This window comes from Drosophila novamexicana, unplaced genomic scaffold, assembly GCF_003285875.2.
Source record: "Drosophila novamexicana strain 15010-1031.04,08,12 unplaced genomic scaffold, DnovRS2.1 tig00000458-arrow-arrow-pilon, whole genome shotgun sequence".
Classification (NCBI taxonomy): Eukaryota; Metazoa; Arthropoda; class Insecta; order Diptera; family Drosophilidae; genus Drosophila; species Drosophila novamexicana.
In genome coordinates, this window is record NW_020824805.1 from 761,463 (window position 1) to 784,546 (window position 23,084).

Sequence of the window (23,084 nt, forward strand, 5' to 3'; positions counted from 1 at the left end):
TCATGTTCAGGGTGTAAGTACTTGACAGATGTGATTGGTAGCTAGAGGACAGGCTAAATTAATTTTACTTCAAATATAGAGTGAGGTTTTAATGTTTAAGCATATTATAATAAAAATCAAAAGGTATATAGGTATATATCATATAGCTTTGTTCTTTGTCTTGAGTTGTATGATAAGTTAATGTAAATTTTACAGTTAAATTTTTGCTGATGATTCAATGCAATTGATACTGAGCATTAACAAGGTAGGTATGTGCGGTGCAAACAGAGCTACATATAAGGAAACAAATAAGAGGTTCTAGTCGGGATCTACCGACTAGAGAATACCTTGAACCCTCTTATTCCAACACCAAATGCAGCACGCGCTACGCGCATGTTTGAAGTAATAACAATAAATTAAAAACAGTATTCCCTTTTTACCCATTTTCAATGTGTTCAGGGCATACAAAAAACTCCATTGGCAGGGTTCGAACTCGCAACTGACCGCATTATTTGCTGCGGAATCTACTCAGCAGCCACACCAGCCACAAAAAAAAACCATATGGTCCCCGGTAGGGCTCGCACTCGAGACTGACCGCACCATTTGCCACTGCCTCTACTCAACAGCCACACCTATAATTCAGACTTAATGAGAAAAATAAACGAACTAAAATAGCAGCTAAGAAAAGAATCGAAATTGCAATGCTGTTGATAGAATTTGAAGCAGACGTGCATGAATGTGTGTGTGTATATGTATACAGAAAGTCTTGGAATTTGCTCTAGCTGCCCCATCCAATTGCGCAGTAAAGCTCATAACTATTGGGCTTTGTTAACCGTTCTTTATAAAATCTTCTACAGTATATCTTATTGTACCATAGAATATTTGTGTATTCCCAACAAGTAAATTGCATTTAAATTGTGGCTTGAATTCGTGGGCAATACAAGCTGGGTTATTAACTTGATTTATAGCTATGTGGAAGTAGCGGGGAGGTAGCGATAGGTATACAATGAAAGATACTTGATATTTATATACTATATCAAGTTTGGTGGCTCTAGCTCCTAATATTTATCCAATTTGCTCAAAAAACAGGATGTCAATATAGATTTTTATCGACTGCTTGGAAACGAAGTAAGTTATCGATTATCGGAAACAAACACGATTTGTTCAGGCACTATGAGGACCTACAGCTAAAATTTCAAGTCTCCAGCTCTTAATGGTTCTCATATCTGTGCGTTCCCACATACGGACAGACGGACATGTCTAGATCGACTATTGATGCTGATCAAGAATATATATACTTTATGGGGTCGGAGATGCTTTTTTCTGCCTGTTACATACATTTGCACAAATACATTATGCCCTACATTCAGGAACATTTGTATATTCTCAAAAAGTCAATTGCATTTAAGATTGTTTATTTACTTGATTTAAAGCTATGTGGCGATAGTGGGGACCTGGCGATAGCAATAAAATGAAAGATACTTGATATATATATTTTATTCTAAAAGCTTCTTGTCAAGTTTAGTGACTCTAAATACCAAAACGATTTGCTCAAAAAAATATGATTTCGATATCGATTTTTATCGATTAGTTGGAAACGGGGAAAGTTATCGAATATCGAAAATAGACTCGTACAGCGCGAGCACTAGGAGGACCATTGCGTTCATACATAACGACGAACTGCTTCCTTCTGCCTAAAGGAATACATTTACATTTGCACAAAAATATTATTCCCTTTTTACACATTTTCAATGGGTTCAGGGTATACAAAAAAATATATATGATGTTTAAATTAATAGGTTGTTATTATTTCTTTAATTTATTTTGAACTTTGAAGCTTAGGGAGCCCACATTTGTTTCTCTGCTTTTTTTGACTATGTAGTTATTCTTCCATTAGCGAAGGATCACAGCATGGTCTTCCTCCTCTGACCAAATCACTACCACAAAATAACAAAAAGTTTACAGAACATAACTTACGTTTTATTTACCATTGTCTTATTGCCCGGTAAATCTTGCAGATCATTTGCCGCTTGCTACTAAATTACTAGCTCTTAAATTGTGGAAGCGACGTACATTTCAAAAGTTGCAATTCTCATACTTAATTGTCAATTCTGTATTTGGCAATTACTGTAAAATTTAAGATGCCTAAATAGTTTTGCATAGTTTGCCATCCTAAAAATGCATAGTGTCAGTAGTGATTTGTTAAGGTGTAGAAGTTGTGCGAGTGGCTTGTTATCGGTAACTAATATCCAACTTCTGGCATATAAATATTTGAAGAATTGTTGTACACCCATGCAATTGCTAAAGCTTCCGGTTGTGTTGTACAGCTTGCATATGCAATTGGACTTTTGCCACCATTTTCCAAGCGAAGTGTTGGGTCATAACACCTTTGCTGTAAAATTAGACTTTGTTTGATTCTGTCAAGCTAATTCCGTCCCTTCTGACCAGTAGAATTTCCGTCCTATAAGTATATCGCCAGCTTCCCAGAGTTGACAGATTTGGTTTGAAATTTAAGTAGTAAGCTGCTTTTCCAAGAAACAGGTGCACGTGTTTCGATTGTAGATGGTTTGGGTGCTTTTAAGATGGCCTCAAAATGCTTAGTTGATTTTTGTATGCATTCTGCGTCAATCTTGTGTCCCAGAAATTCAACCGTAAATGCGGCGAGTACACATTTTGATTTTTTATAACTTAAATCCTAGGTTCTGTAATTTTTCTAATGTTGCACGAGACGGTCGAGTGAGACCGTATTTAATGTCAGTTCGTGAATGAATTCGTGATCAATGCGTAAATGGGAATATGCATTAGTCACATCAAAATGTACGAGCACAATGGATGCCCATCAATGATCATTTAAGAATTTACAGTAGGTTTTTAGTTGCCAGTGATTCGTATACCTCCCGTTTTCCATTTTTTTTTCCGCAATTTTACGACATTTGCGAGTGAAATTTCCCAAATCGCAAAACACATATTCATAATATTCTTATGTAGAGCTTCGAAAATAAGTTTGATGCAAATCGGACACAACTTAAAATTCACCAAACAAATCTTTAAAATGCACTTTCCACCGGAGTTTAGATTCTACGAAAAATGTGAAACACGTCTTAAACGATTTTTTATGTAGATCCTTGAAAACGAATATGAGGGCAAAACATCACCCACCAAATCGTAGACCCCATTTCCACCAAGAAAGAATAGATTTTTCTAAAAGTGCGAAGCACCCCTCAAATTAATTTGAACACATTTTTTTTATAAATGAGTTTGATCCCGACCGGATGGTAACCTAATAAAGTTTCATACGAACATTTTTCATCAATTACCCACTGTTGTGGGCGAAATTTCCCAAATCGCTGAGACATGTATTTATTGACTTCGTTTCGAGAGCTCTGAAAATAAGTTTGAAGCAAATAGGACAAAACATAAAACTTCACCAAAAAAGTCTTAGAATCGCATTTCTACCGAGAATGCTTTGATTCTGCGAAAAATGTGAAAGACTTCCCAAATGATTTTTCATATAGATCCTTGGATATGAATTTGAGCGCGAAATGTAACCCACCAAATCTTTGACCTCTATTTATACCAAGGAGGGATGGATTTGTGTAAAAAGTGTAAAACACCCCCCCCCTGAAATGGAACAATGAACTTTAAAATTGAGTTTGAGGCCGATCGGATGGTAAACAAAAAAGTTTCATATAAACGTTTTTCGCGATATTTCTACGGTTGCGGGTGGAATTTCCCGAAACCCCGTCTTAACGTGGAATTTCATCACATAAGGTTATTGCAGTGACAATTTCTTCCTCCTAGCACCTACGGGTTGGGCTGTGCGATGATCACCAATCAGTCAGTCAATATCGCCTGTGCCTTTTCTGTAGCTTATCACTCAGCTCGCTGATGGTTTTAATTTTAGTTCTGTTTAAGGTTTTAGCTTAGGTCGATACATTAAATCATTTGTCTTATTACTAAGTGGAGCCGAACATCGATTCACGCTGTGTCCGCCACCAGGATACCAAGAACATTGGATTTCGCAAGACGCCTATTGACACAATTAATGGATTCATCGTAAACACAACTTGCATAATTGGCGACAAACCGCAATGCAAACCTTCAGTCCAACGGAACTGTTGGTTAGGAAATATACCTCCACACAAAAATGATAGTGATTTATCCACTAGACAGACTACAAATAAGTGAAAAATAAAAAGACAAGTAAGAGGTTCTAGTCGGGAGCTCCCGCTAGAGGATACCCTGAACCCTCTTCTTCAAACATCAATTTTAGAAGCTATATGTCAAGTTTGGTGATATCGATATCGATTTTTATCGATTGCTTGGAAACGAAGTAAGTTATCGATTATCGGAAACAAACTCGATCTTCGCAGGCACTAGGAGCACCTACATCTAAATTTCAAGTCTCCAGCTCTTATAGGTTCTGAGATCCCTGCGTTCATACATACGGACAGACGGACAGACGGACAGGGCTAGATCGACTCGGCTATTGGTGCTGATCAAGAATATATATACTTTATGGGGTCGGAGATTCTTCCTTCTGCCTGTTACATACGTTTGGATTTTACACAAATACAATATACCCTTATACCCATTTTTAATGGGTTCAGGGTATAAGAACAAGTAGGAATGGATTTTCTGAAAAGTGGTAAACACCCCCAAAATTAATGTGAAAAAATATTTTTTAAATCAAGTTTGAGGCCGATATGATGTCAAAACTGTTTTTCACGATATTTTTGGTTTGTAGTTGGAATTTCCTAGAAACACATAACATACTACAGTACAAATTTCGGTCTCCTAGCCAACAGCGGTTTGGGCTGCCTAGCTATATAGAAATTGACGCTCCATTCTGATAACAATTTCAAATTAAAATATTGTAAATTGCAATTGACAAATAATCGAAAGGCTTAAAATATTGATTTTAATTAATTATTTTAATCGAAAAGTAGTTAGTAACAATAATTAATACGTTTGCTTGAGCCTCAGAACAAACTGCAACATTTTCGAATTGTTTGCTCTGCACATGTCTCTAACTTTAAATTCTGTATAGATTTACAAAGCTCAATCGATTTGCTGCTGCTATTATTTTCATTTGTATACCCGCATCTATTTGCAAATGTTTATTATGGTTATAAAATTTTTTGCAAATATTTGGAACAGAAAAAAAGAAGCATCTCCGTCCTTAAATGTAAATATTTTGCTGCTCAGCATAAATAGCCTGTCGATCTACTCACCTCCGTCCGTCTACGCTTTGATCGCAGAATCTATGACCTAGAGAATTAAAATGTTGAATGTGTGTCCTCCTTGTGCCCACGCGGTATAAGAACGTTTCAAATCACCAATAAATTGACCCGCTTATAGTTACTAATTATATTTATATTATTATTAAAATATTATATTGTATTTATTGGATACCGCCATCTTATCCAGCATGATCGAAAAAATACAAATTCCAATTGGAACAACAGCCATTTGTTGTCACAGGGTAAAGGCTGATGCTTCAAGATCGGTTAAGAATTTAATAAAGCCACGTGGCTACAAAAAGAAATCGGACGAATTCCGTTAATATAATTGCAATGACGATTGTATTATATGCTAAGTTCGCTCGGTTCAATGCGAATTCGACACCGAAAATTTATTTTGAATAGTCGTGTTAAGCTCGAGCCTGCGATAGCACAGAGTGCGATTGGCGGTAGCCTGCGGCCAGATTCACTGTGCTGGATTGCAATTCGCTTGAAAGAAGTGGTGTTGAATGAAACTTCCAATTATTATGCCGGTGCCATACTTAAGCTTTGCAGTCTATAATATACTGCACTGAATGAATTTCCAAAATTCGATTTTGCTCGGTTTTGTCTTTGCTTATCCATAGACTTTGTTGACGTCGTCCTTTCACATGGGACATGGGTCGGAGACGTACCAAGGTGGGCGATGTTGTGATGTTGTACTCCAACGCGCTTTGCAGACTGTGCGTTGTCACCACCTTTGTAACCCTATCAGAAATCTTCATTTGTTTTTAAAAGCAACATCGCCCACTAAACTAGGACCTGGCAATCGAGACCTGGAAATCGCGCAGTTTACTTTGTCATTAACGCTTTTGTCGTCACTTATCAAAAAATTGAATTTTGATTTAAAAACAATTACTGAAGAAGAACAATGTGCTATTATTTTATTATTGTTACAATATTTATTAATACTTTTGTCTTATAAGCACTACGATCATTGCTTACTTCTATGGTGCAACCTGTTGTAGCCTAGGAGACCTTTGTAAGCTTAGTCTTTTTATAAAAGCACGCACTTAAAATAAAAAGATAAGAGGCTCTATTCAGGATTTCCCGATTAGGGGATACCCTGACCCCTCAACTCGCGCTACGAACACAATTGCTTTAGCGATAATAAAAATAAATTTAAAAAAAAAATTGTTCGTTCAATAAAGCTTGATCTCGTAACAAACCGCACCATTTAGCGCTGCCTCTACTAAACAGCCATACCACCAATTGACACCTAGCAAGAATAAACGAATTAAAATAGTGGCACATACACACAGCTCAGAATATTATACAATCGCAGTTGCAATGATGTTGGTAGTCTTCACTAAAGACGTGCGTGAATGTGTGTATACATGTATACAGAAATTCTTGCAATTTGCTCTAGCTGCCGCAAACATGTGGGCCAAACACATTTTCTTAATAACTTCTGTGTTTCTTAACCGATCTGATTAAATTTTCAACAGTATATCTTATAATTCTTTAAAAAATTCGTGTATTTATAATTTAGATTACTTAGAAGCAGGTCAAGTTATCGAATATCGAAAACTAACTCTGTTTTTGCAGACTCTAATGAGACATTGTTATATAACACATCTTTAATAGCCACAACCCGATCAACCGATAACCAGACAAATTATTTAAAGTTATATGAAATATAAGACCTTCACGAAAGACCTTATCAGAGAGCCATGGCCCATTATATTAGTCCAATATGGTCGACAAAAAGGGAACAATGAGCTGGGTAATAAGAAAAAGCTGACTTTCGTAAACTTAACGAGAATACTGTACAAGACAAGTACCCGATACCATATATTTCCATGATTTTTACAAATCTATGGAAAGTCAGATGTTTTACAACACTGGACAGAACACAACACGGTATAAAGAAAACAGAGGCCAGAAATGAGTATTTGACGTAGGAGACAAAGTCTTAGTAAGCACAAACAAAAGAAAACAAAAAGTCGAGTAAGACTTAAGGACCACAGTCTGAAATAAGAAGAGTGTGGTCCACAAGGACAACAAACCTAAAACCTAAATGCCGGATGTGACATTAGTTTTTGTAATAGATTATGAAATTATCCTTTTCCAATACCCCAGGCTTATCCGCGGTACTTCTATATCACACAGTGACTAATGCTCGGATAACCGACTATTCACATGGAATGATGGATAAAAAAATAAGGAATGTCAGATTTTTTACACAGACTCGCATGCAAAGGCTTTTAGACATATATATCGAACATATGAGAAACTTGTTATCCGCCTTACAAGTGCACCACAGGATGGCGTGAAGCCCAGATTTTTTGGATACAGCATGGCAGGCACCCATGACTAACACCAAACAAGTAAGAGGTTCTAGTCGGGAGCTCCCGACTAGGGGAACCTGAACCCTCTTCTTCCAACACCAAATGCAAATATATTTACTATTCTAGAGGCTACATGCCAAGTTTGGTGACTCTAGCTCTTATTATTTACCAAAATTGCTTAAAAAAAAAAGGATTTCGATATAGATTTTTACTGATTAATTGGAAACGGGGCAAGTTATCGAATATCGGAAATGGAAACTAGGAGGACATACAGCTAGAATTTCTAGCACTTATAGGTTCTGAGCGTTTATACATACGGACGGACGGATAAACAGACGGACATGGCTCGATCGACTTAACTGTTGATGCTGATCAACAATATATGTAATGTACATTATGTTACATACATTTACAAAAATACATTATACGCTTTTTACCCATTTTTAATGGGTTCACGGTAGATCAGGCAAACCGTATAACACACACTTTAACATCTTAAAAAATTCTTAAAACAAATAAGGAGTATTACCGATTTAAGCATCTTATAATAAGATTTTATAATCCGACTAGCGGGTATAATCCGGCCTTGCCCGTGTCAGGTATGTTATAAAATCAATGTTCTCTAAAAGCTTTGAAAATCATTTTGAAACTTAGCGGAGGGTAAACAAACAATTTTCTTACAAACTTTTTCCGCCATTTTACGACATTTGCGAGTGAAATTTCCCAAATCGCAAAACACATATTCATAATATTCTTATGTAGAGCTTCGAAAATAAGTTTGATGCAAATCGGACACAACTTAAAATTCACCAAACAAATCTTTAAAATGCACTTTCCACCGGAGTTTAGATTCTACGAAAAATGTGAAACACGTCTTAAACGATTTTTTATGTAGATCCTTGAAAACGAATATGAGGGCAAAACATCACCCACCAAATCGTAGACCCCATTTCCACCAAGAAAGAATAGATTTTTCTAAAAGTGCGAAGCACCCCTCAAATTAATTTGAACACATTTTTTTATAAATGAGTTTGATGCCGACCGTATGGTAACCTAATAAAGTTTCATACGAAGATTTTTCATCAATTACCCACTGTTGTGGGCGAAATTTCCCAAATCGCTGAGACATGTATTTATTGACTTCGTTTCGAGAGCTCTGAAAATAAGTTTGAAGCAAATAGGACAAAACATAAAACTTCACCAAAAAAGTCTTAGAATCGCATTTCTACCGAGAATGCTTTGATTCTGCGAAAAATGTGAAAGACTTCCCAAATGATTTTTCATATAGATCCTTGGATATGAATTTGAGCGCGAAATGTAACCCACCAAATCTTTGACCTCTATACCAAGGAGGGATGGATTTGTGTAAAAAGTGTAAAACACCCCCCCCCAATGAAATGGAACAAAGAACTTTAAAATTGAGTTTGAGGCCGATCGGATGGTAAACAAAAAAGTTTCATATAAACGTTTTTCGCGATATTTCTACGGTTGCGGGTGGAATTTCCCGAAACCCCGTCTTAACGTGGAATTTCATCACATAAGGTTATTGCAGTGACAATTTCTTCCTCCTAGCACCTACGGGTTGGGCTGTGCGATGATCACCAATCAGTCAGTCAGTCAGTCATTCATTCAGTCATGCAGTCAGTCAGGACAAATAGTTTTATATATATAGCATCATCTACTGCCTTATTGAATACCCTAGAGCTAAGCGCATATGCCAACAAATTCAAATAAAAACCGTAGAACAGTCTTGCAAATCTTAAATAGTATCTTAGCGGAATGGTTATATTGTAGCAGTCAGATATTGTGTGCCAACTACATATTCGATGTTTTGCGAACTTGCGACCCGCGAAACCTGCGCTCGTGGCTTACAAGCAGGAAGCGTTGCCAACTGCCAATCTCAGCCCAGAGACCTGGTATCAATTACGATTGCCGAGTAAAATACTTGGAGTCGTATCCACTTCCTTGCTGAACGTTACAGGACACGATCTGAAATTGACCCATTTCTACACCGGCTTAGTGAGCAGAATCTGCACGCATACCAGAGAGCAATTGCATTTTTAGACGGAATAGGAATTTGCGTGTTTTTCGGCGGCCTAATCTTCCTTTGGCAACATATGAGGAGAATAGCACACGCACGCGTTCTCCCACATTTGCCTTTAATCATTTGTTTTATTATTGAGCTACAAAGCCAGCATTCTATTCTATTCTATTCTATTCATTCCACCGGGACACCAACAACATTGGATTGAGAAAGACGCCTACCGATTCATCGTAGACACAACTTGCATAATCTGTATACAAACATTTTTGCGCTTGTGTGTCTTTGTCTGCCTATGCGATGCAAAATTGACAAGAATTGAAGTTTTTGCAATAACTGAATTTGCAGATTTGAATACATGCAGCATGTCATTATTTCATGTGACTTGTCGAAAACGAACAAAAACGAACACATAGCCGTCCCATCTATATGTTGTATAGTTAGTGATAATATGAAACAGCCAAACTATATCTGTTAACAAACTTTTAAAATCTGGTATGTTTGGTTTTTTTGAAATGAGCTGGTATTTTCGATCATTGCTCAAAAATCTCATAACCGATTTTAAAAAAGCTTTACAGTATATAAAGCTTTTAAGTATATATATTTTTTTGTCCTGACTGACTGACTGATTGGTGATCTACGTACAGCCCATATGGGGAATTACACCTGCAAGTGTGGACAAATCGTGAAATTATATGAAACCTTTTTGTTTACCATCCGATCGGCCGTAAACTCATTTTCTATGTTCAAAATCTTGTCAAGGGTGTTTCACACTTTTCGAAAAGTCCATTCCTCCTTGGTGGAAATGGGGGTCAAAGATTTGGTGAGTGACGTTTCGCGCTCAAGTTCATTTCAAAGGTTCTATATTAAAAATTATTTAAGACGTTTTTCACAGTTTTCGCAAAATCAAAGAATCCTCGGTGGCAAGAACGATTCAAATTTTTTTTGATACATTTGTAAGTTATGTCCGATATTTGACACGCCTTTTCAAAGTTCACCGCTATTGGATGGAAAATCTGTAAACGCAAGTTTTTTATTCGGTTTCAAAATTCTTACCGCTAGACTAACAGGGCGGTAAACTTTTGATTCTAAGATTTGGCTCTTTATTCGAGGCACTTTAAACATATTTTTAAATAAAAGTGGAGCACAATATGGTTGGTTTCAATATGGTAGGTTTCAATTTTAAACGAGCGTGTACTAAGTGAAAATTTTAGCTCAAAACGATCCACAGACAAAGCCGGAGAATTCCCGCTTGTCATTCATATACTTTTAAATTTGGATCATAAGTTATAAAATATTTCATCAATATTTTACGACTTTTGACTTTAAGATTTGGAAGAAATACGAATGTTGTTCTTCACATATGTATTTCCATAATCGCATAAGCAAGGAGGTATTTTATGCATTAATAATTTAAATCGGTGGTGAGACAGAAAAACAAAATTTTAATACTTGATCCAAGTAATGCCACTACACCGAAAACTTTATTCTGGCTGTTTTATCCGATATTTGGAGTTATTTTCATACACATTGCCCACGAATTAATGGACAAACGATCCCTTTAGTAATCAGAAACAAGTATAAGGTTCTAGTCGGGAGCTCCCGAATAGGGGATACCCTGAACCCTTTTCTTCCAACATCAAATGCATATATATATTCTATTTTAGAAGCTATATGTCAAGTTTGGTGACTATTATTATTTACCAAAATTACCCAAAAAACAGGATATCGAAATCGATTTTTATCGATTGCTTGGAAACGGAGTAAGTTATCGATTATCGGAAACAAACTCGAACTGCGCAGGCACTAGGAGCACCTACATCTTATTTCAAGTCTCTAGCTCTTATAGGTTCTGAGATCCTTGCGTTCATACATACGGACGACGGACCGACAGACAGACGGACATGGCTAGATCGACTCGGCTATTGATGCTGATCAAGAATATATATACTTTATGGGGTCGGAGAAGCTTCCTTCTGCCTGTTACATACATTTGGATTTTGCACAAATACAATATACCCTTATACACATTTTTAATGGGGGGTTCAGGGTATAAAAATAGATGTTTATAAGTGCTTACTAACAGCACAATTTAGTGCTTATTTATTAAGGTATTAAATGTTATTTAAGTTTCCAAGTGTGAATTGGCAACGTAATCAGTATTCCTAAAATGTTTAAAGTAACGGGTGCTTTTCATCGCGTAATGAGAATTAGAATCTCGTTTGATATCGGCGCTCCAGAGATTTTAATTGTTGGTGTAATCATTTTTTGACGTTTTCAATAAAATCCTCACTCTTGTTGTAGCACAGAAAGTGACCAGTAATTTTCGTCGGAATGAATTCCACGTTTATTTTTCATCGAATGTCGAAATAGAGTACACATATTTCCGATTAGCTTTCGAATCTGCGGCCCATCAATTGCGCCTTCCTTCATTTTCGCCATTGAAAGTACGAAAACAATTTGTATATAGCCTAGTGCTTCCGTACTTAAAGCTTTTACGTAATTCGTGTGGCAATATTATGTCATAAACGTTTACTAGAGACACATTTTGGACATTAAGGCGGAGCATGCAGTTATACTTTATTTAACCACTGCCCTCCAAGACTTTACTCGTTTCGCAAAGCTTTGAATTTATATAATTGAGAGAAAGAAAAATATCGGCGTTTGTTTCCGTTGGGGTTCACTGACTATTTTCTTCGCCAGCAAGTAATTTCAAAGAAGCTGAATAGTTATTGCGGATAAGCTCATTCCATTCATCCCGTTTATTTTTAAAACGTAACAGTAGCTAGCGGAATTATAGAAATAAGTATTATTCCATATCATAACTCTTAAAAATTTTAAAGTAGTAGTAGTAGGAGCAAAAGTATATTTTTGTATTGTGTAATATGGTACTTACTCGTCGTTTTTTTTTTTTTTTTTTTTTTTTTTTTTTTTTGACAAATGTGCTTGGCAAAAATTGCAAATAAATAATGTTGCTTAATCATCTTTGCAAGTTGAATTCTAAAAATATTACTAGAAATATTGTGGAGACTTATGTTTAAGATTTTTCTTAATTTTATATTGGCAATGTAGGTACGACATACTATATAGCAGAAAGCATCCGGACTTCAACTACACGAATTTGGGTGCACAAGGTTATTCATTTTATCTGGTATAAATTTGGCAATTTCGTGTTTCGATTAATGTCAGACCTTGTATTATAACCTGTGGTCAAAATAAAATTCTTCGATTTTTGTTTGTTCAAAACGTTCGCAGGTAATAATAATATGGCTGAAAAAAGTATTCGTTATTTTAGAATAAATAATTACACCGGTGAAAATTGATAATGGGTTGGGTAACGGTAGACGCAGAGATCTAATCTGTCTCTAATGCGTAACGGTAGACGCGGAGAGCTTATCTTCGCCTAATGCGTTTGAGAGTCAACTTATCTGTACACATATAACGGGCAGAACATTGTAGGGCCCGAATATCAGCGCGGGGCGAACTGAAAAGCGGAAAAGGATAAACGGCTTATCTTATGATTTTAATAAGCGAATTAAACATTGCAACAGTATCCAACATGTTTTCTAGTTTTTCCAAATTTTCTAAATTTTCTAAATTTAAAAGAATATTGTTACAGTAAGTGGCACGAATCGGGAGTACCCAACTAGGAGATCCCTAAACCCTCTTCTGTCAACACCAAATTCAGGTCGCACTACGAGCTTGTTTGCCTTATCAGAAAAAAAATAATAAAAAAAAATTTTACTCATTAGGGCTCGGACTGCACTCCTGCAACCGCATCTAATCATCATCCTCACCAACAATTGAGTCTTGCTGAGAAATAATACGGATTTAAAATAGCAGCACAGAAAACAATACAATTGCAATTGCAATGCTGTTGATAGAATTCAATAAAGATGCGCTTGAATGTGTATGTGTATGTACATTTACAGAATTACGAGGCCAGCCAAGCACATTTTCTTTGATAACTTTATAGTTTTTTAACTTAATTGTATATAGAACATTTGTATATTGTCAAAAAGTCAATTGTATGCAAGTTGGTATATTTACTTGATTTAAAGCTATGTGGTGATAGCGGGGACGTAGCGATAGCAATAAAATGAAAGATACTTGATATATACTATTCTGGAAGCTACATTTCAAGTTTAGTGACTCTAGCTCTAAAAACCTAAACGATTTGCTCATAAAAATATGATTTCGATATCGATTTTTATTTATTAGTTGGAAACGGGACAAGTTATCGAATATCGAAAACAGACTCGTACAGCGCGGGCACTAGGAGGACCATTGTTCAGGTATATTGTAGTGGTTCTGAGATCCTTGCGTTCATACATAAGGACTGCTTCATTTTACATACATTTGCACAAAAGCAATATACCTTTTGCACCCCTATTACCCCGTTCAGGGTATAAAAAACATTTTTACATCAGTAAAGAACTTATAAATTACAATTGCGCAAGCTCACCTCTGAAATAAAAACTTTAAATAATACCATACTAAATTTTTTTTATAATTCCTTACAACAATTTGTAAGAGGTAGATTTGGAACATTTGTTATTTGCGTATATTTAATAGTTACTGTAAATTAACTTTACAATTGTCATTTATGTTGTTTTTATTTTAATTTTCTGTTAATACAAATTTAGTAATTTTTAAACATATATATAATTACTAGTGTTTTGTAAAACTAATAACAAAACTTAAAATCTATATGAAAAATAGGCAAACGTATTAAAAAAGAATTGGTTACATCCGTGTTCATAAAGACCATTTTCAAAACCGATTGCTTCCGCTTCCAAGCTTCCAGCCGACGAGCGCTGGAGATTAGCAAAATGGATGCACCCACAAGCGATGTGCTTATCGATGCGAAATTTATTCATTTTTCAAGCACTCGTGTTATAAAAGCCTGTCGCAACATTGCGACCGCTAAAAATTAAAAGGGGAAAAATCAAGTTTAAAATTAAGCAACATAAAATCAGAAGCCATAAAGTTCTTAAAATATATTTGTATATATTTGTTTATTCAGCAGTAAATAATTAATTAGAAGACAGAAACACATTTACATACGCATATGTACTTCAAATGTAAATAAAATTGTATGTATATGTTCCCACATGTCTCTCGTGTTCTCAGTCCGACTCCACATGTATTATGCATATATGCATTTTGTGTCCATTTGAAGAAATAAGAAAATAATTACTAAATAAATGACAATGTGCGATAAATCCTATGTGTACTTGAAGGGTACCGCAAAAGGCACCTGCTTCGCTCCATTGCTACTCATATTTTTGAGGAACTCAGAGCAGTGTATCGTGAGACCGGCGTTACAACCCCCAAAAATTTTGGGCACCCTAAAATTTGGGGAAGAAAGAGCGTATTTTAGCTCAATCGTTTAGTGTAAATTACTTAATTACAGATAACCTTAGTGACCCTCTATTACTAACATTAATGAATGCATTGCTTGAAACATTATTTTTTAGCAGCTTTAAAATATTTATGAACATAAAATAGCTAAGGGTTTTTCACGTAATGACGTAAAATACATCAATGAGTGCTTTGAAAAGTAATTCCCATTTGGAAATTGGAAACCTTCGGAGCTACCTTATTCTTAACATCCATTAAGTTTATTGTCATCCGTCAGCAAATATCAGGAATAGCTCATTAAATCAAAACTATTACAGTTTATGGAAGTCAACGATACAATGTCAACGCAAAAATGAAAATACCGATCATTTTCTTTTCGTAATGATAATGCTACAGAAATATAAACGTGAAGTTAATATAACATAAATGACTGTTTGGAATGTAACATTTCGGCGGAAAAGTTCGACGGCTAACATAGTCTAACATCTTTCTTTTATAAAATTTGATTATAGTTTTTAATATAGTTGCCTTCAAAGGCGATACATCGATTACAGCGGTGCATACAATTTTTCGATACTATTGTATAGGAACTTTTTTGATGTTTTCGTCGGTTACAGCGTGGGGGCTTCCACTGCGTGCATCGTCCTCAGTGCTCATTTCGTTCAAGCTTGGCACACAACTTCTGAACAGTTGATTTTCTTGGTGCAGAGTTTATCAAGCCAAGCCTTGGATTTAACAGTATTTTTTTTCGCCAAAACACACAATTCCCTTTATCCATTTTTTTTAAATCACAAAAGCTGCTTTACTCTAAATACCGTCAAATACTGTCAAATTTATACACATGTCTTTTGAAGGTTACGGCTAACTAAAAATGATATTGACTGAAGCTATATGGCAAGTTTTGTGACTCTGGCTTTTAATATCCAAGAGATTTACTCAAAAACAAGAATTCTACATCGATTTTTATCGATATCTTGGAAACAAACTCGTACTGCGCGGGCACTTGGCTCTTATAGATTCGGAGATCAACCAATTCATCCATACGCACGGACAGACAGACGGACAAGGCCAGATCGACTCGGCAATTGAATCAAGAATATTAATACTTTATAGGGTCGAAAATGCTTCCTTGTGTCTGTTAAATACATTTCCACAAAATTGTCAAGTAGAATTAAATAGAATATGAGAAATATTTTTTATCAGTCCACTCCTTGTATGTGTTCCCTTCCATCGTTCCATGCTCATTTTACGGCTTGTTTTTTCGCCAATCGATAGCAGATAAACTCTTTCAATTTTCTATTGTTCCACTGTTTGTACCAACTGTATCAATCTATCATTCCAATGTTTTCTATTTATTTTTCACCAACATCCGAGGACAAATTCGGGTTACAGTTTTCATTGTTTCATTCCACTACGTATTGGGTCGACCCAAAACTCTCTTTGCGGGCCACTTAGCACCATCGATAAGAATCCTATCCAAATCTCTCTGTACAAACTACGCCTGCCTCTGCTTAGCAAATGGGGACGAAGCGCTGCATAGTTCACAGAAACAATTAAAAATGCTACCTCTAGAAGTAGACCCTCCAGACCTTGCGCCTAGCTGATAATCTTTAACAACGGAATGCTAATACAAGCGGGGAACTAGTCACCACTAAAAGTTCGGTAATAAAACGTAGCTACTAAACATACAATTCCAAATCCCCAACAGACCTAATGTATAGAATGTATAACCGCGTTTTTGAGTATTTTAAAAATAAGGTTATAAGACTAATTAAGGTTACCAATAAGCTATTGCTTCCCGACCTTATAGGCTCTTTAAAGTGGCAGCAAACTAACAAGGCTGAGATGCCAACCTAGCTTGAGATGAGCATTCCGCAAGCACACCAAGTTTAGTTTAACACTTCCCGAAAGAAATAGGATTAAAAAAGATCAATTGTTTTGAAGCCAAGGTCAGTCCACTTCAAATATAAAAAAATGATTGAATAAGCCAGGCAAAGCCACCGAATATATTTAAATTTTTGGGCACTAGCGTAAATAATACACAAGTGAAATATGTATAATAACCACAACTCACTCCTGAAGCGTGATAGCCATACTGTTGCGCTCTCCGCTACCAATTTTTTTTAATACTCCTTATAAAAGTTTACGGTACACTTCCACAGATAAGTCTGCAAATCTACAAAATTATACTGCATCCAGTATGCAAGTAGTCTTGCTGAGCACAGCCGTCATTAATTATGCCATCGACGTTGCAACCCAAGTGTCTATCAATTAAAAAGATACACTTCTTGCCAAGTTCTTGGTAGTGTATTATATACCTGTAAAAGTATGACTCTTTCTGGAAATGGGAAATAAACGAAAGTTTCAAAGTATTTTATTCCGTGTAAAGAATGGAGAACTCTGCGATTTTGACTCAAAGACTGTCACTTGAGGAGTTACCTGCGCTCCATTCTTGGTAGTTCGAGTTTTTTAGCTTATGATGTAGAAGCACAGTATCATTATTAGGGGCTTTATGCAGGTAGGTTAAGAGAGGGTACATCAAATGCAAAATATATCATTTGCGATCATCTATTTCCTTCCGATTTACCCAAATATATAATACATGCGTTGCCAAGATAGGTATTCAATGGAGACCTACTTCATGATTTATTCTTCGCCCATTCCGAAGTTGGGGTAAAATCATCGTATACCAAGCGTAAAGTCGAGCTAAGTCTCCAACACTAAGCTAAATGCTTTTTCCAAAAACTCATATAAATCATCGCAGAAGACAACCTTTCCAATGAATGGCGACTCGGTCAAGTACAAGCCGGGAGCCAATGATAAGGTCTGCGTGGTAGGCATCCTCACTGTACTCGGCACCATCAAAAGCACATCCAAATTGCAGGCCAATTATAAAGAAGGTTACTCCTTACATTAGAAATTAACATATTTCTACACGCAGTTTTAAGCCAAGTCCCCGTACATACTCGAGAAAAGCAGTCCATTCGAAAATGCAGCCGATTTCAGCGACTAAGCGCAAAAAAAAAGACCCTACGCAGTACTTATTAGTAAGAAATGAGCAATCCTGTGGCAGCAATAACAAATTCTGTCTGTGTCAAAAGGACAACCGCACACTCCTCCCGCATACCCTGCCCAACGACCTGCAATAGACGCTTGGGTAGCAGATCGTTGGCCGTGCTGCTCCAACAGAAAAGCACAACGGTAATCCCAACAGCCGATGTCTAAATCGACACAGAGAAGAGATGGTTTGAAGCTCATGCCCTCGTCGACTTTTACTCCCCAGTCAGCCGCATCGATGTCACGCTCGTCGCAGCGTTCAGCCTCATAAATTTCAAACGTCAACTAGCTTTTCACTTCTAAGCATCTGAGCTGTTTGCATTTGAGCTAGATTCGTTTGAAGATATAATACAATCGAATAATCGAAGTGTCATAGTGCAGTTGCGAATGTAAATGGAATTATAAGAGCGGCGACAACACAGCCTACACATCTTTTTTGGGAAATTTGGAATTTACCTAACGGCGAGGAAATCGCCCCCAAAAATATTGCCTATATTTAACATAATGTTCTATAAAACATGGTTCAATGGTTAGTGATACACAAATTGGCATAAATGGGTGATAAAATTGAATTTTACAATAATTGTGACAACTTTGTGATAACCTGAAAACACATCTTTTTAACTAACGCACTTTGAATGTTCGCAGAGCCTTTTTAAGCAAAATATGTTTTGATGAAAACAACGAGGAAAAAAAACACATTAAGGGCTTAACAAGAGGAAGGAATCGTATCGATTTTTCCGATTTATGCATAGACTGGACTGCAGCTCTCCCGTTAGTGATAGTAAGACTGGCATTTGTGCTTAAACACAACAATTTTTTACTTGTGCTAACACGAACCTAAATACGCATTTATTTGGAATTCAATCGATAATAATAAAACGTTGCCATTATGTTGCAGTTAAACGACACACACAGATTTTTCTTTTTCCATTTCAAATGCAATTTTTTATATATGTACATGGGAGACTGTTGGTTTTTAACTTTTTATCTGTGCGTTATCATCCATTTAAAAAAATATGGAGGTTCCAGCGGTGCACGCAACGGGAGACAATAAGCCACTTAGGAGAATCATTTTGTGCTTGATAAAATGCGCTATTGTCCTCGGTAGACTATGCTGCCTGCGTGCGAAAGCTGATGGCAACGTTGTGAAGGTGGTTCAAAAGTTCATTTAGAATCTGCAACGGTGAGTCATATAGCATTGCTGCAGCTGGACAGTATGTATCCTCTTTGAATGCTGCTTTAATCTATCTGAACCATTTTTTCATTTGACTGAGGATAGAACCCAGTTGTGAGGATTTATTTTTTATCGACCAGATGCGCCAGTTCTTTGAAAAAGGCTAATTACTCTTTTTCTATACGCGTCGCTAGCTGGTTTAAGACAAAAAAATAAATTGGCCACCAAGTCAGGACGCATCAGGCACCAGGACAATCGTTGACCCCAAGGCCAGTACTATTATAATCTATAAAGGTATTTTCCCCAACAAGGTCATGTAGCGTACGACCAGTAACCAAACAACATATAGACTGGACAATCAGTGAACAGCGATGGGGCCTCTCGTTTTCTGTGCGGCTGGTCCAAAGCCGCCTTCGTTTTCGTTCGGGTTCGAGACACGAAGCGCTACAGGAAACTGCTCTCATTGGATCCTGCGAATGATTTTTGGTATAGATCTATGGAAATAAATTTGAGCACGAAACGTCACCCACCAAATCTTTAACCACCATTTACACCAAGGAGGAATGGGTTTTTCGGAAACTGTGAAACACCCCCAAATTAATCTTAACATTATATTCTTACATTCTTTTTTTAAATATATATATATTTTTATTATTATTAACAAGACTACTACTACATAGCATTGGCAGCATAAGGTACTTATATAGGAGGGAAAAAAGCTAAGGAGGTCAATGTTATAATGCGAAAAGTTTTTAACTATGTTTATTATATCGAAGTCTGATTATGAGATTTGGTTAAGAGAATCATGTGTATTGCACCGTTTGTGTTTCTCTTTCTTGCCCTAGAGAGCCTAGCTCCAGTAATGGGCACGATATTCTCCTTCTTCCAGAAGAAGCAAGGCTTCTTGTTGGGATAGGAACGAAGGCGTCTAAAATATCGTTTGGCATGTTGACGGATTACATCTCTTACCTTGGGAACTCTTCGGTCCCTCTCGAATCCCTACTACGCACATACACATACAAAGGATCAAAGTTGTTATTAGCAGAAAGTGACATCTTTGTTGTTAACACAATACTGTTCGCTGGACCATTGTGTCCCCGACATATCTATAAGCGCGTTTTTGTTTTAATGTTGAGCCGAGCAGACTACAAACTACAAACTGTAGAGATTTTAATAATCTGGAAAGTAATATTTTTGTTTAAAATTTAAAGTTAGTTTCTTTAGGCCTGGGTGTAACAGGTTCCTGTGAGTTTTCATAATAATTTCAATGATTTCTGCATATGTTTTAGTGTCTGTTAGATTATTAGTGGATCTCATAACTTTAGTTATGTTATTCGGACTGACGATTTTTATATGAGCAGATTGGAATTAGAGAAAGTTTTTCTTGTACATATATATTCTGTTATCAAATTATTTGCGTAAGTATTAGTATTATTAACTCTACATACATTAATATACCCTGAACTCATAAAAAATGGGTAAAAGGGGTATAATGTTTTTGTGGAAATGTATGTAACAGGCAGAAAGATGCATCTCCGACCCCATAAAGTATATATATTCTTGATCAGCTTCAATAGCCGCGTTGAGCTAGTCCGTATGTAGAGAAATTTAATAGCAAGTAGTGTGGTCGATCGCGAGTTCGAGCCCTGCCCTGTTCTTCTTATTTTTTTTTTGCTGGTGTGGTTGTTGAGTAGAGCGTCAGCAAGAAATGTGGTCAATTCGAACCCTGCCAAGGGACCTTTTCTTTTTTAATTTATCTTAATTACTTCGAACGAGCTCGTTACGCCAACTTCATTTGGTGTTGGAATAAGAGGGGTCAGGGTATTCCCTAGTCGGAAGCTCCCGACTAGAACCTCTTGTTATACCCTGAAATCATTAAAAGTAGGGTATAAGAGTATAGCGTATTTGTGCAAAATGCAAATGTATGTAACAGGCAGAAGGAAGCATCTCCAACCCCATTAAGTAAATATATTCTTGATCAGCACCAATAGCCGAGTCGATCTAGCCATGTCCGTCTGTCTGCCTGTCCGTCCGTCCGTCTGTCCGTCTGTCAGTATGTATGAACGCAAGGATCTCAGAACCTATAAGAGCTAGAGACTTGAAATTTTAGATGTAGGTGCTCGGATCGATATCGATATCCTGTTTTTTGGGCAATTTTGGTAAATAATAATAGTTGGAGCCACCAAACTTGACATATAGCTTCTAAAATATAACATATATATGCATTTAATGTTGGAAGAAGAGGGTTCAGGGTATCCCCTAGTCGGGAGCTCCCGACATGAACCTCTTACTTGTTTTTATCATATTCTTATGAAAATATAAAGTTACTTCGACTTCATTTTTGTTGCTTGGGTAAATTCGATTTGTCTGTTATAGTATTTAATTGGTCTTTCCGTTATAGGTATATGACTTTCGTTATCCTTTTGAACACTACGTATGGTTGCTAGTACAGTTATTTTTTTAACTTTATTCTGAGTGGTACATCTGCGATATAACTTTCCTTGGTTAGCTCATATTTGATATGGTAATTAAACTTATTTAGCTTAATTCGCTATCACTGAAGTTTCATGTTTAGTTCTTTCATATAACTAAGCCAAACTAAAAGTCTGTGATTAATAAGGATCCCGAATTTCCTATGATCTATGGTCTTGTGATAACACAGCTATAACAATGTTGCTTGCGTCAGTAGTTAATGAGAACGGTTTCTCGAAATTTATATAAATTAATATTGGGTCGGAAATAATAAATAATTTAAATTTTAAGATTTGCTTTAATTAGTTTCGCAAATAATGGAATACACTATTATATCATCCATATATACTAAGCAATCTTTATAAATAAGGTCTTCCAAAACATGATTCATGCAACGTTGAAAAGTTTCTGGGGCATTCGTACTCGTCAAGTTACAATAGCAATAAGAAGATTTTGATTTTCGGATCATCCCTTATATTTGTTGTTTCACTTCTTCATCGAAGCCTAGGGGCATTTGCATGGGCTTTCATAAATTAGATCCCCCTTATGTGGTTATGTCATATTTTATTGTAATTCTGAAGTTCAAATGTTGACCTTTTTTTGTACTGTATGTCTCTAAGCTCGAGCAGCTTTTTAGTTCCTGCTAATCGTTAATGTAATCTACTGTGATCTAATCTCCTGTGATCAATAGCGCTGAAGAAAAGGAGTTACTGACGGGGCTAGTCAGTTCGATAGTTGCTGGGTGGTTCTACTGTATACAGGCACGTGCCTGATTTTGCAATTCCCAGATGTAACCACTAAGTTCAAAACGACAATAATTCACTACTAGGTATTCCAGGTTGTCCAAAGGATCAACTTTTATTGGATTGGACTTATGGTTTTGTCGATTTACTGATAATAATAAAATAAATAATTTTGTTGAGGGATATAGTTAACGAATATTTTTGGGTATAAACCTTATTGGACCCTGGATTTCAATGTGTCTTTCGTTTATAAGCTCATTAACGCTCATACCAGCCAAATCCGTCTATCTGTCCGTCCGTCCGTATGTATGAACGCAAGGATCTCAGAGCCCATAAGAGGTAGAGACTTGAAATTTTAAGCGTTAGTCCGCCTAGTGCCTAGTGCCTGCAGTACGGGCTTGTTTCCGATAACTTTTCCCGTTTCCAAGCAATCGATAAAAATCGATATCGAAATCCTATTTTAGAGCAAATGTCTTAGGTTTTAAAAGCTAGAATCACCAAATGACATGTAGCTTTTTGGATATACATATATCAAATATCTTTCATATTATAGTTATCGCCATCCCCACCCGCGCCGGCAACATAGCTATAAATCAAATAAATAAATAAATTTAAACTACACACCAATTAAGGCCTCAATTTTAATTGTGCAATTATCTTGTTTTGAATAAAGAATAT

General features: G+C 36.4%; 1 protein-coding gene across 1 annotated transcript in view; it reads right to left on the reverse strand.

The window, feature by feature from the left end:
* Positions 1-23,084, reverse strand: part of LOC115760440 (G protein-coupled receptor kinase 1) — a 107,779-nt gene that overhangs the window by 79,125 nt on the left and 5,570 nt on the right. The window lies entirely within an intron of this gene.